General features: G+C 36.7%; 1 protein-coding gene across 3 annotated transcripts in view; it reads right to left on the minus strand.

Annotated features, from left to right (window-relative positions):
- stxbp6 (syntaxin binding protein 6 (amisyn)) overlaps positions 1 to 15,590 on the minus strand; it is a 212,827-nt gene that overhangs the window by 175,487 nt on the left and 21,750 nt on the right. The window contains exon 3 of one of the 3 annotated variants that reach the window (XM_030127515.1): positions 3,967 to 3,971. The exons of the other annotated variants lie outside the window; for them this stretch is intronic. The gene's annotated coding sequence lies outside the window, so the exon portion shown is untranslated. The remainder of the gene's footprint in view (positions 1 to 3,966; positions 3,972 to 15,590) is intronic. 3 annotated transcript variants of the gene reach the window in all.

Consider the following 15,590-nt stretch of genomic DNA (forward strand, 5'->3'; position numbering starts at 1 on the left):
ATCAGGTCTGCTGAGAGTCTGAGTTCTTTTAAGTCCAGGTTAAAGACTCACCTGTTCACTGCTGCCTTTGACTAAAAGGCTTTTGACTTTTTAAATTTTATATTATCTTTCAAAACTCTGTACTGCAATTCTTACTTTCTAGTGTGTGTTTTTATTTTATTTTATTTTTTTATTTTACGAGTTGTTTTCTTACTTACTGTTTTTAATCACCTTTTACATGTTTCTTTTATAATGTTTTAAATGTGTTTCTTTTTTCCTGTCGTTGTATTTCGATGTCCTGTGTGAAGCATCTTGAATTGCCTTGTTGCTGAAATGTGCTATACAAATAAACTTGCCTTGCCTTTTCTTATTGCTTATTATTATTAATATTACAATTACTTATATACTTATATTAGTTATTACTTATATATCGTTGTTACAACTACTATTACCGTTATCATTATCATAATTTTCATACTGTGATTATCAAACTATATATACCAGGGGTGTCAAACATGCGGCCCGTGGGCCAAAACTGGCCCGCCAAAGGGTCCAATGTGGCCTATGGGATGAATTTGTAAAATGCAAAAATTATGAACTCATTTTAGTTCAGGAGCCAGATACAGACCTGTGTGATGTCAAGTAAAATCATAACATAATAATCTATAAATAATGACAAGTAGAAATTTTCTTCTTGGTTTAATGTGGGAAAAAAAATAACATTACACTATGAAACCATCCTTTAACAATAAAATGTGAATAATCTGAAATGTCTAAAGAAAATTACATACAATTTTAACAATATTCTACCTGTTACTGAATGTTTTGTGTATTTGTAGATCCACTGTGATCTGTAAGTTTTGTTAATAATAAACTGAGACATAATATTGTAGAAACTTACTCTAAAAGTTGTTAAATTTTAACAATATTCTGCCTGTAACCAAATGTTCGGGTAACATTGTGTGTTATATACATGTATAAATGATAACTTGAAGCACAATATTGTTAAAATTGCACTTATTTTTCTTACAAAATTTCAGTTTTCTTCAGGTTAACCATATCTTTTTTTGTGAAAGTATAGTTTGTAAATGTCAATTTTTTATATTGCACTAAAATAAAGAAAAAAAAGTTGTCATTTACAGGGTATTATGTTATTATTTTACTGGTCTGGCCCACTTGACGTCAAATTGAGCTGAATGTGGCCCCTGATCTAAAATGAGTTTGACACCCCTGATATATACACACACATATAGACATACATACATACATACATACATACATACATACATATACAGTCGCTGAAAAGATTATAAGACCAACAAAAGTCATCAAAACTAGAAAAGCAACCAGAGAGCGCAGACCTCCGCCAGGGCTGTACGTCATAGATACTGATGTAAGAACTTAAGTGATTTTGGTTATTAGCAAGAAAACCATGGAAAATGGCTAGATATCATCAGCTCTGAAATTAAACTATTATGAGCTATTATTGTTATCATTATATTTGTCCAGATAAAAGCACCTTTAGTTGTACCAGGCATTAAAATGAACAAGAAATTGAAGAAAACAAGGGGTGGTCTAATAATTTTTTCCACAACTGTATATTCATATAATATTGCAATATAACAAAGGTCGACAGCAAGGGTTGATCCCCGAAATCCCCCCAATCCTCTGCTATATATAAATTTATCCACGATAATTATTGATCAATATGAACTCAGTTTGAGCTACATTGACCTGATAGTCACAGAATAATGGTCAGAGAACCAATTTTTCCCCACAAAACTCCACCTAGTGAATGAAATGACACCATATGAACCCTGGATGGTAGCCAGAAAATGCACATTTGTAAGACGACCAATATGAACCAAATTTGAACTCAATCTGCCTACTATTGCTTGATTTATGTCCAAAAAAAAAAAAGGATTTTCAACTAAAGCGCCCCCATTTGGATGACTTATAATATTCATAGAGAAGCTGAGATCAATAGGGTTCTTCCACTAGGGGTCCCCTTTGTTGGTTAGCTAGGTAGAAAAAAATCCAACCAAATCTGTCCAAGTTATCACGTTCACATGAAAAATATCCAGTGGTGGCGTTTGGGGTAAAACCGTTATATCCCCGAAACTTGATTTCAAGGATACAATTAGCTATTTATTATTATTACTACTACTTTATTATTACTACTTTGTTATTTCTTGTTTCTACTAGTACTTTCTAATGGTTTTTTTTGTTTTGTTTTTGTATTTTCACCACTGTTTTTATATGTATTTTTTTATTATTACTACTTTCTTGTAACATTTCTTATATATGTACATTTGGTTGTTGTGCTGCTATTGGAACCTCAATTTCCAGAGGGCTCTGTCCAACAGATCAATAAAGTTCTATCTAATCTCTAATCTAATCTAATCTAAAACCCCCATGAAACCATAATCAAGTGAACATTTTACCTAATTCTGCATCCAGTAACACACTTTTTTCAGTTTCATCTCCCTCACAGAGGACCTACGAGCTAGCTAACACTGGGGGTTGTCATCTGATATTCCAATTTCACCTCATGTACTTTTATCCAATATCCAATAATAACATCTATGTGAAAATGTACTACTTTGGGCTTTGGATTTTGCCTGTAGTCAGCGCTCTAAAGTACCTGAAAGTAATGTCCTGCCCACAGCACTATTTGACTGTTTACACGTCATAAATAATAACCTGTCAACAATCAAATCAGACAACAATATTTCATCATTTACTAGTTTTCAGTATTTAGAATCCCTCCAGTTCAGTGTGAAATCAGACAATAACTGTAGGGTTGAGAGATACTGATATTAGTACAGGACGGGAAAGAACAATACAAAGTGTCACACCTCTCTCCTTCCCAAAAAATAAAGCTTTTATAAGTGCTGAACTGATCAAATGAATACTGGGTTTTTCATGTCCATCTGAGAAAAATGTGTTAGTCACTGGTTTAGGTTCAAAACCACACAATGAACACAAATGATCTCCTGGATGTAATTAATATGTTAACATTAGTTCCTCATTATCCCAATAACCCAGTTGTTAGACAGTGTGTCCCTCATTTCAAGGTCTTTATATATTATTGCCCATAAAGTTGGAATAAAACATTTTTATCTCCTCTCATAAAATGATTGTGATAATGATATTTATTATTGATAGGTAAAATGGAGCTGGGACTCAGTATTTAATCACCGCACCAGGTCAAATAGAGGAATAAAAGGAGGAATATGTCTGAAAACTAAAAATATTTTTACTTTATGGACAACAGTGTAATTGTGTGTCCTATATCACCAGTGTTGGGCAAATTACTTTTTAAAAAAGTAATTAGTTATAGTTACTAGTTACTTACCCAAAAAAAGTAACTGAATTAGTAACGGAATTACTCCTTCAGAAATGTAATTAGTAACCAGGGAAAGTACTTATTGCGTTACTTTTTTGAAAAACCTCCAAATATGTAAAAGAAAACTGATTTTTGAGCGTGTTTCACCAGCCAGTTGCATTGAGTAGAACAGCACAGACGGGTACTTCATTTAACTTCATATTTATTAGCGTGTGAACCAAATTAAAGATGTCCCTGAAATAACAAAGCAGTGTCATCCTTTGAGGATTCTACTGCCTCTCCTTCTTATCCTTTGGCAAATTTGTGTTAAGGAAGACAAGTGATCTCACTTCTGCGTTTTGAGGCGACTTCTGTCTGATAATATCAGTCCTGTCTTACAGAATACTCATTCAGATGGAACCCATGTTCCCACAAAATGGAGTTTCTACACCATAACTGTGATGAGGCTGGGGTCCACCAGGGCCCGGCTTTTCCACCACATAAGTGCATATCTGCATTTATAGGAAGAGGATGCTCCTCCAGTGAAAGGCGGCCATACACTGTGTGATTATTTTGATCGTTGCACGCAGCTCCATCTCAAACTGTGCGAATCAATCGTAAAGTCAGGCTCATGATTCATGTTGTCACACTGTACGGACCGATGCTCATATGCGACCTGACTGCTCACACTGTTGGACCATACACCAGAGGACGCACCACACGTTCAAGTGTTGTATCCGGAAATACAATGTTAAAATTTTAGGAGAAGCAGAAATAAGCCTCCAGCTTCAGCTTCTTCCTTTTTCAGTTACAAAATGTGTTAATTTTATGTTTGTTTGTTTTTTTAATATGTAGGTGTTTTGTTTTGTTGTTTTTTTTAATATGTATGTGTTTTGTATTTTGTATTTAACTGAAATAAACATTCATTCATTCAAAATACAAAGGAATCCATAAAAGTGCATAGACGATTGTGTATTGGCGTGAGTCACGAAATGGTAGTGCTAAACAAAAACCAACGAGCTGCTTTGGTAATGTGTCATTATCTGTGGGGAATCAAAAAAGAAGAAAAAATGACAGCGTGTTTGGTACAGGAATTGGTTGGCCAGACGTGGACAGTATGGGCTGTCAATCCTACGGCTGGAACTAGAGGTAAGCTGCAAAAGCTAAACTGCACTAGGCCAATAGCCAGCTACTGTTTGCGCATGCACAGTGTGAGAATTTGAGGCACATTGGCTCGTGGCACTGCTTTGACAGTGCGATACCCTCACAAGGAGCGAGCAGGATTTCAAGCAGGTCTGTTTTCCTTGCGAACATACGATTGCTGGTCGTCAGGTGGTCGTGAGGTGTTAATGGCTTCTCCTTACCCCATGTACACTGCATGAAGCATGACACACGATTAGAGGCACATCTGGCCCGATCCCAGAAAGAGTCGCACAAGTGAGAAATCGTCTCTAAAATTGCACAGTGTATGGCCACCTTAATCCCACATCTCCACTTTTTTCAGTCGCTCCTCCCTGATACAGTGGTAAATGTCTTCAGTCCAGTCAGTCAGACTGTCACTGATAACTCCTCCCCTAAGTTAAACTGCGCACATAGCTGCATTCAAGTGAATAGGGTGTGCTGCGGGCAACTCAAATTCGGAGATGTCATTAATCGTTCATGTGAAGGTAGCTCAGACTCATGTGGCACACAGGTGACACATGAAGGCAGTGTGGACAATTTGAATATAAGAACAGTTCGCAACGAATCGATTCTTATTATTTAACAGAGCCATTCAAAAGATTCAACTCGTCCGTGAACATCACACCTCTCATGCCTGGCTGAGTGAGCCAGGACGGATAACAACTGTTAGATATCAGTGCAAAGTAACACACCGCATTTTACTGCCAGTAACGGTAAAGGCGTTGTAACGTTTCAAATAGTAATTCATTAGATTACCCGTTACTGGAAAATAATATCGTTAGTAACGCCATTATTATTAACGTCGTTATTCTCAACACTGTATATCATACAATACAGGAATAGAGGATGTTCAGTCAAAACCATCAGCTGGTCATTGTTGTTGTTACAGAATGTCCATTCTATGCAATCCATGATATTTTGCTTATTTAAATGGAATTCTGCATTTTAAAACATTTCCCTGTGGAATGTTTAAAAAAAATAAACTGTAAATGCTATGCTTGGGTCGGAATTCTTCATTAATTAAACTCTACAGATCTATCTTCAACGCTATTTCTGAGTAATGACACATCATTTTGAGCGCTGGCCCTTTAAATGCACATGACCCCACCCCTCTCCAGGTTGTTGGCTGTGCTGCTCTGTCCCGTTCAACCAACAACTGAACATTTTAGGTAATGGGCTCAAAGTTTGGACATATTTTCAGTATGGACTACAACCGCTGCTGCTGACAAACAATTATGTCGTACTTGGAGAAATGTTCGTCGGAAGTCTTGACCTTATATGTGCAAATGTTGTGATGTAACTAGTTATAGACGTAACAAATGAAGCAGGAATTAAAACAGGTTGTAGAAATCCACTCCATTTTTGCCAAAATGAATCTAAAGATAGCTTTGTAGCACCTGGAGGGTTCAAATTCAAACTTTATGAACTATTAGGGTCCAAATACACAAATAAATGAACCAAAGACTAATAAAAGTGGGTTTAGCAAAATATGACCCCTTTAAATCCTGTATTTGCAGTGTGAAATTTCAAAAACTTCAAGGACAAAAAAGAAAAAGGCTGCATTGTTGTCATGTAAAATTCACACACTAGTGAAATTTCTCATGGCAAAAACAACATTTTGAAAAACATATTGATATGCAAATGAACAGCACAAAAAAGTTCCCCTTCAGGCTAAAGTGTCAAACAGAGCAGGACAAATTAGCCTCAGATCCAGAGTTGAGTAGATTTTTTTGTCTCCAAATTGATTCAGCCTGAATCGAATCATCCCCTCAGTGTCCAAACGTACAAGCACACACACTCACTTTTGCAAATATTATACAGAATCTGGAGGTAAAGACAGGAGGAGCAGGACGAATGGAAAGTGACAGCTGTTCTTTCCTCCAGTACATCTGCTTTTACCAGTGTTCAAATAGAAACTGGCCAACTCCAGCCCCTATTAAGGAGTACTGGTAAGCATAACTGATGCAAGACAGCAATCATGTTTCTATTATTACACCATACCCCGGGGTATTTATTTGTTACTATTTAGGAATATAGCAGCAACAACGCAGAAAGAACTATGCCCGATGGTGTCAAGAAAACACTTTGCTTAGTTAGCCAAACTCTGTTTAATGTAGGATCCATCCATAGAGAAGTGGGTTAATTAGGCTCTAATGCTCTCATGAGGACTCTGGAACTTAACCGTTTCTCAGCCACACACATTCATTTCCAGATACACAAGTGCTGACAACCACATACCGCACAAGCCACCCTCCTGCTTATGAGCCAATCTATCTGTCAGTCTCAACCAGGGGATGAATTACTCCACTGCGAAAGCAAAGCATGCCAGACTGAAAAACAATGCCTTCATCGAACCCGCATGCTAATACACAACAGACGACAAATAAGAAGTTGTTTTCTCACAGCGGCGCAAGTTCTAAGCAGAAGAAGCTAGAAAGTAGAGAAAAAAAAAAAGTAATTTATTGTTTATCATAAAAGTCAATCTGCACATATAAAAGGTCTGCATGGACAGTAAAACATGCATAAGCCAACTTCTCCACCCCCAAACTTTGTAGCTGAAAGACTGCCTTTGTCGACCAGTGGTCAAGTAAGATTACATCAGGCTGGAAGAAACACTTCAACAGCAGTGTACAAAACAACACTACTGGAATATACTGCACTCCAATAAATACCTCAGCAGTAAGTAGTACTTCTATAAAGCCCTTATTGTTCCATGTTTGATGAGCGTGTCGGCTCAATGCTCGTTTCTAAGACAGTGGTTGGTTGTGGCTTTACACTTAATTAGATTACAGCCCCAAATAATGACTGTACTGCACTGAGGAGGCTGACAAATTTGTTAAATCATTACCCCTGCAACAATCACCTACAAAAGAGAAGTTTCACAAAAAGTACACTGTATTCAACAAAGATAGCGACGGACGGACGGACGGACGGACGGACGGACACAGACAGACAGACAGACAGACAGACAGACAGACAGACAGACAGACAGACAGACAGACAGACAGATAGATAGGGGAAGCTCATTGTTGGCTTAAAAAAAATGGCCAAGTTATTTAAACATAAATTCGTCTCTCCGTTCCTTTTTAAGAAAATGGTCAGTGACCTTATTGTACCAAGTAAACAAGAAAACGTTGGAATTATGTTAAATTGAAACAAGGAAGGACAATGAGTGTGTTTTATTTACAGTACGAGAAATGAACAAGTAATTTCACAGTGGTTTCTCTCTCGATTTCACGGCAGAATGTGCGACGGTATTAAACTGAACTGTGTCAGTGAAGGAGTAGATCTCAAAATAGCTGTCAATCAAACGGGATTCAGCCTTTCAACTGATCCTCCAATCAGCACGTGGGATTCTGGCGTCCAGCCCGGCCAAGCTCCGCCCACAGCTCTATTCACCCCTAGAGACACCGGGCGTCCGGGGGCGGGACAACATCGTGGCATTTATCCAATTACTGTCCAGTTTTGAGTCAATGAAAAAAACTGTTCCACTCAGTCCCATTGAAGCCCACAGACGCCCGGAGTCTACGGGCAAATGCACTGAGCAGAGATCGAATGAGAAAACAGCGCAACGGTAATGTATGAGAAGTGAACAACATCGACTCCGTTGATTTGTGATAAAGCTGATTCTGAACGAACTCGTCTGTGAGATGAACGCGTTCTAACACATTTGTAGTCAATGAAATGTCAACACAACCGCACATATTTGACCATTTAATTTTTTTTATTTTAGGGGAAGCCGAGCTTCCCTTGCAGTCTATGAGAAATCACCACAGACAGACAGACAGACAGAGATACAGGGGTTGGACAAAATAATGGAAGCACCTTCTATGATGCCACAATGTTAGGTGTTTCCATTATTTTGTCCAACCCCTGTAGATAGATAATTGGTTTTTTATAGTGTTTTTCTAGGTACTTAAAGACACTTTACAATAAGCAGCCAAGGAACAAACACACAACAAAAGGGCAAATACAGTTATGGAACAGATACAGAACTAATACAAAAGGACCAATAAAGAACAAACACTCAAGCAGAAAAGCAGAGACAGATACAGAAAAGAAAACCCATGAGAGAAGGGTGGATGAAGGTGGATGAAGGTGGATGAAGGTGGAACAGGCGGTCAGTTGTCGTAGGTTGATCTGAAGAGGTGGGATGTGAATCGGCTTTTGAATGAGGTGAGTGTGTCAGAGTTCTGGATGTGAAGGGGTAGGAAGTTCCAGAGGGTTGGAGCGGCAATGGCAAAGGATCTGTCACCCAGGGTACGGAATGTAGTCTTGGCGATGGGGGTGGGTAGGTAGGTAGAGAATCAGAATCCGCTTTATTGGCCAAGTACATGACCACATACACGGAATTTGGCTTTGGTTTTTCTTTGCCCACGAGGTACAATTCCAGCATAAACCCTAACACACTTAAACATAGACCTAATATAAACAAACATTCAAATAGAGACAAGGACAACAACGGGTTGAGAATAGTTAAGATAAAGATGAATAACTGGGTAGATGTGTACAGAGAAATATATGTTTGTGTAGATATTATTTACAGTGGATTTATATTGTCAGAGATAGATAGATTTATTTGCTATTTGTACACATTCAGGTACATATGATTTATTATGCAGAGGTCTGTCAGAGTGGAAGCATAAAGCTGAAAAGATACAATCAAAAAAAAAGTCAAAGATATAAGCAGTATAAAAGTATAGAAATATAAAAGCAGTGTAAAAACTATGGACTTTATACTGTCCATGATCAGAGGTAGGACAAACTAAAAGTATTTTCCTCCTCTACATTACACATGTTAATCAGTATGTATCTCCTATGATGGACTAGAGCAGGGGTGTCAAACTCATTTTAGTTCAGGGGCCACATTCAGCCAAATTTGATCTGAAGTGGGCTGAACCAGTAAAACAATAACATAATAATATATAAATAATGTCAACTCCAAATTTTCGTCTATGTTTTAGAGCAAAAAAAGTACATTTACATGATGAAAAGCTTTACATCTACAAAACAAACTATCCTTTCAAAAGATGCGAATAACATGAACAAACTTAAAAAATAAGTGTAATTTTACCAATATTCTGCCTCAGTTTATTATTTACACATGTATATTATAACTTACAAATCACAGTGGATCTACAAGCATACAAAACATTGAGTAACAGGAAGAATATTGTTAAAATCGTACTTCTCTTAAGACATTTCAGGTTCATATTTGTTCAGGTTATTCACATTTTTTGTTTTAGTGTATTTACAATGAACATTTAGTTGTTTTTTCTCAGCAGGCACTACGTCAATTGTTTTGAAACCAAACATATATTGATGTCATAATCATACCTAACACTATTATCCATACCTTTTCAGAAACTTTTGCCCATATGAGTAATCAGGAAAGCAAACGTCAAAGAGTGTGATTCGCTGAACGCACTCGTCACACCAAAGGAGATTTCAAAAATAGTTGGAGTGTCCATAAAGACTGTTTATAATGGAAAGAAGAGAATGACTATGAGCAAAACTATTACGACAAAGTCTGGAAGATACTATTAAAGAAGAATGGGAGAAGTTGTCACCCGAATATTTTTTTTTTTTTTTTTTTTTAACCTTTATTTAACCAGGAAATGTCCCATTGAGATTAAGAACCTCTTTTACAAGGGTGTCCTGGCCAAGATAGGCAGCAGCAACGCAACACATAGTTACAAGAATACATACAACATACACACACACTCGACAAAAACAGATGATAAAAATTGCATGTACAGGCAGATTAAGAAAAGCAAGTGCAAGATATGGAATTGGCCTCAAGAACTCTCAGTTTGGACTTAAAAGTGCTCAAAGAAATCAATTCAGTTAGTTTGAGGAACACTTGCACAAGTTTCAGGAAGCGTGTGAAGGCAGTTATTGAGAAAGAAGGAGGACACACAGAATAAAAACATTTTCTATTATGTCAATTTTCTTGTGGCAAATAAATTCTCATGACTTTCAATAAACTAATTGGTCATACACTGTCTTTCAATCCTTGCCTCAAAATATTGTAAATTTTGCTTCCCCACCTTGTACACATGAAAATATTTACATTTACAAAAAGAACAATTTGGACTTGTCATTGTTTATATGTTTTTATGATAGTATTTTACTGGTCCTGCCCACTTGAGATCGAATTAGTCTGAATGTGGAACCTGAACTAAAATGATTGTTAATATCTTAGTGTAATTTTTGCATTTCACAAATTCATCCCAAGGGCCAGACTGGACCCTTTGGCGGGCCGGATTTGGCCCCCGGGCCGCATGTTTGACACCTGTGGACTAGAGTAATGACAGGTCCTCACACACAGGGTATTTTTTTATATTTGTGAAATTAATTTGCACATCATTATGTTCTTTTAGTAACACTGTATCATGAGATCTTTCCCACAGACTGTAAGTAATATGCAGCAAAAAAACTGGTTTTCATTTATCGGAACAAGGTCAGTTTTTCCAAGGTACAGCACCGAATAAAAACTCCAACTGATCATTTATGCAGAAACCGACACTGTGAGATGATAAAGTGAAGGACACCTTGTGGAGCAGCATCAAACAAGCAGACTATCAAGAGTTTCTGCAACGTGAACATCATATGAATCAAATACTGTTTGGACTTCATACCTGGACATTCTGTTCCAGAGGAGTAAAACACTGGATCAGATACAAAAAACTGGAAACACACGGACTACAGATGCAGCCGATGAGCTGATACTGAACCTGTTCATCTGTCTGTTGTGTTGGCTGGTGTCACTATATTCTCATCTTTTATTCAACAAGTGCTGCAACTGTTACTGCCTGGTAAGATCAGGTTTGTTGTGAATTATGAGTTGGCATGCACTTCACACATTTGGGTTGTTTATTCCCTGGTGTGTAAAGGCCCATTAGTAGGGATGTACCGATCCGATCTAAAGATTGGTATCGGCTGCTAATCTGGCATTTTTTAGAAGATCAGATCGGATTGGATTTAGTCACGATATTGGGCACGGTTCTGTGGAGGGGTAAACAAATGTCCTGCCCCCTCAAGTTAAAGTTTCTGAAGGTAGGGAAAAACTGCACAACAGCGGGAGGCTTAGAGGAATTAGTAAAGCAGGGGTGTCAAACTCATTTTAGTTCAGGGGCCACATTCCTCCTAATATGATCTCATGTGGGCCGGACCAGTAAAATAATAACAGCGAAAAACATAAATTTATATGATAATAATGTTTACGTCTACAAAGTTTCTGTAAAAAATCTGAATAATATGAACAACTTGAAATGTCTTAAGAAAAACAAGTGCAATTTTAATAATATTCTGCCTCAGTTTATCAGTTTATCATTTACACATGTGCGTTACAACTTGCATTACAATTACAAATACACAAAACATTTAGTAACTGGCACAATATTGGTAAAATTGCATATACTGTGCTTCTCTTAAGACATTTTCAGGTTGTTCATATTTGTTCAGGTTATTCACATTTTTTGTAAAAGATAGTTTGTTAATGTAAACATTTTCATGTAATTTTACTTTTTTTACACTAAGGCAAAGAAAAAATTTGTAGTTGTCATTATTTATACAGGGTGGAGAAGCAAAATTTGCAATATTTTGAGGCAAGGATTGAAAGACAGTGTATGACCAATTAGTTTATTGAAAGTCATGAGAATTTATTTGCCACAAGAAAATTGACATAATAGAAAATGTTTTTATTCTATGTGTCCTCCTTCTTTCTCAATAACTGCCTTCACACGCTTCCTGAAACTTGCACAAGTGTTCCTCAAATATTCGGGTGACAACTTCTCCCATTCTTCTTTAATAGTATCTTCCAGACTTTCTCGTAATAGTTTTGCTCATAGTCATTCTCTTCTTTCCATTATAAACAGTCTTTATGGACACTCCAACTATTTTTGAAATCTCCTTCGGTGTGACGAGTGCATTCAGCAAATCACACACTCTTTGACGTTTGCTTTCCTGATTACTCATATGGGCAAAAGTTTCTGAAAAGGTATGGATAATAGTGTTAGGTATGATTATGACATCAATATATGTTTGGTTTCAAAACAACTGTGTCTGCTGAGAAAAAACAACTAAATGTTCATTGTCAATTTTGCTTCCCCACCCTGTAAGTTATTATAATTTTATTTTACTGGTCTGACCCACTTGAGATCATATTGATCTGTGTGTGGAACCTGAATTAAAATGATTTTGACATCACTGATTGTTCATATCTTCAGTGTAGTTTTTGCATTTTACAAATTCATCCCCCAGGCCAGAATGGACCTTTTCACGGGCCATATTTGACCCCCGGGCCGCATGTTTGACACCTGTGTAGTAAAGCGTCTAAAAGTTTCATTTTCACTTTAAGGTCTGTGCGTACTCATTCTGAGGTACGTACGGTAGTGATGCACGAGTGGGTTTTTTTCAACCTGCTGGGCTTTTGTGGAGTTATTTGACCCAACCCAACTCGCTCCACAAATAAATTGACATCCTTTTGACCCGTCCCAACCCAACCCATGAGTAACCTGCTGATCCACTCATTACTAACATATGGCACGGAACACACCCCCATATAATACCTGGATGGACCAGTCCATAGACGTACTACAGCAGTGGCAAACACAACATACAAACAAAACTGGCCTGCCAAAGGCTCTAATTTGTCCCACAGTATGAATTTGGAAAGTGCAAAAATTATACAAAAGTTATTAAGAGTAAAAGGTGTCGTACTTGTTTTAGTTCAGGTTCCAAATTCAGCCCACTTGTGATCTGAAGTAAAACTAGAAAAGCACATGGAGAGCGCAGACTTCCGCCAAAGCAACCCCCCCCCCATCACCACCAAAATGTAATAATTTCTTCCTTGTGCCAGTATCAACATTTCCTGAAAATGTAAAAAAAAATCTGGCCATAACTTTTTGAGTGATCTTGCTAACAGACAAACAAACTGACAAACCCTGATGAAAACATAACCGCCTTGGTGGAGGTAATAATAGCATAATAACCTATAAAAAATGACTCCAAATTTAAATCAAAATTTCATTGTAAAAAGTTGGTATCGGATCGGTATTGGCAAAACTAATCCTAAAAAAAATCGGATCGGAAGCAAAAAAATCCAGATCAGGACATCACTAACCATAACTATGTCTGACCAACTATTAACATATTCAGACAATCAGAGCTCACAGTATCACAGCTTTATGTTGGCATGTCCCTTTAAAATACATCTTCAACTTTCCACAAACATAAATAACATTTTTTTGTGTATATACATTTCAGTGTAAGCAGACAGTCTTCCTGCTTTGACTTTTCATCCATACTGAATCTGTTTTTTAGACTAAACATCTGCTCTAACTGTGTCCTACTTTAAAAATAACAGTAAGTGATGCTATTTGTCACAATAGTTCCTTCCCCATGATGCAAGTGTGTGTTGGTTATAGCCCTGTCAAATACCAGTGCCCCTGTGGAGTCAGTGTTAACCCTTTATCAGGCAAGTGACTATTTTTGGTCACTTACATACATATTACAAGACAGTGACATCAACAGTTCCAGTGAGGACAGTGAGTCAACAATCTCAGGTCCAATGTGGTCTACAGGGTCTGTAAGGTCCACCTCTGCATGAACAGTGAGTGGACCTGCTTTGTTAGGTACCATGAAGTAATGGTACTAATGTAAGGAAAGATGTTCAAAGGGATAATGTGGATGTTGTTGTTGTTTTTTTTTACAATGAACAATTGAACAGTATATATACATAATAATATACAATGAAGTAGGACAGAAAAATTCACATTTCACAATATATTTTACATTTCAAATATATAGAAACAAATCTAAGTCTAAAAAAAAAGGTTGAGGTATAAAATAGAAATTATACAAATTAAATGAGATGATATACTTGACATAGTTTTTTGATTTTATTAGCTTTAGAGTTTATAATGTTCTTTAAATTGTCTAAATAATTGGAAAAAAGGGCTTTAAAAACAATAATGTTCGGATGCTGGTGTGCAATTTTAGTTCAATGGATGTGACATTTGGCAAATATGACTATAAGGTTGATAATATAGTTTTTTGCTGGATTTATTTTATCAATTTGTGAAAGGCCAAATAAAACATGTTGAAAGTTGAAATTACATGAAGGGTCAATTTTGGTGTTTATAAAATTATTTAAATCAATCCAAAATACATGTGAGTAGGTGCAATCTCAAAATAAATGATAATGTGGATGTTGACAGGTGTGTGGAACAGCACTTACATTGTTGGAATGTTCTAAAAGTGAGGTTCTAATGTTCTAATATACATGTTTTTCTTGTATTTTTTATATGTATGTCTTGGATTTATTTATTCATTTTGCCACATTCATGCAAGGAACCACATATGGTAACTTCATCGACCTTGATTTTCTATGACAATAAAAAAAAAAAGTAATAAAGCCTTATTATGTCCTCCAATAACACACTATGGTTGAATTTCATAGTATTTCTAGTGTCCTGTAAAGGGTTAATAGAGCCAGCTGTTTGGCTTCATAGTATTTTTCTTTTTAATTTTGTTTTGCAGTTTCATCATGTATGTATGTATGAGACAGTTTATAGTCTAATTATATGTCATTTCTCTGTGGCTCTTTCAGCGAGACTTCACTGTAAACAAAAACGTGTGCCAAGATTTTGCGGAAAGTAATTAAAAAGGCTAATAAATATGCCTTTCTGTGGAATGACAAAAATGTGTAAGATCCCAACTCTTTGATTAGGAAATGGATTTTTACATTCCCAATCATGCAATGTTTTGCTCTTCATCAAACGCATGAAAGGTTTTTTTTGTCGTTGTAATAGAGGCAGGGTTCTAAAATCTGTGCAGAACTCTGCTTTGAAGTGCTGTACTGACCTTTAATAAGAACTGCAAGACCTGTACTGGGTGTACCAGCAGAACATCAAAGTGCACAAACAGTACAGCGCTCAACAGACTAAGACGTGAAGTCCTCAGAATATTATCAGAATGTTTTCACATCAGCAGTTGTGTCATAGATTTCCATAGTGTGGTTCTTTTGTAGGATTGGGAATCAACCAACCTACACATGTAGTTAAATAAAAGTATGGGAAATACCCGATAAAGGAAT

The sequence above is a fragment of the Sphaeramia orbicularis genome, chromosome 22 (genome assembly GCF_902148855.1).
Source record: "Sphaeramia orbicularis chromosome 22, fSphaOr1.1, whole genome shotgun sequence".
Classification (NCBI taxonomy): Eukaryota; Metazoa; Chordata; class Actinopteri; order Kurtiformes; family Apogonidae; genus Sphaeramia; species Sphaeramia orbicularis.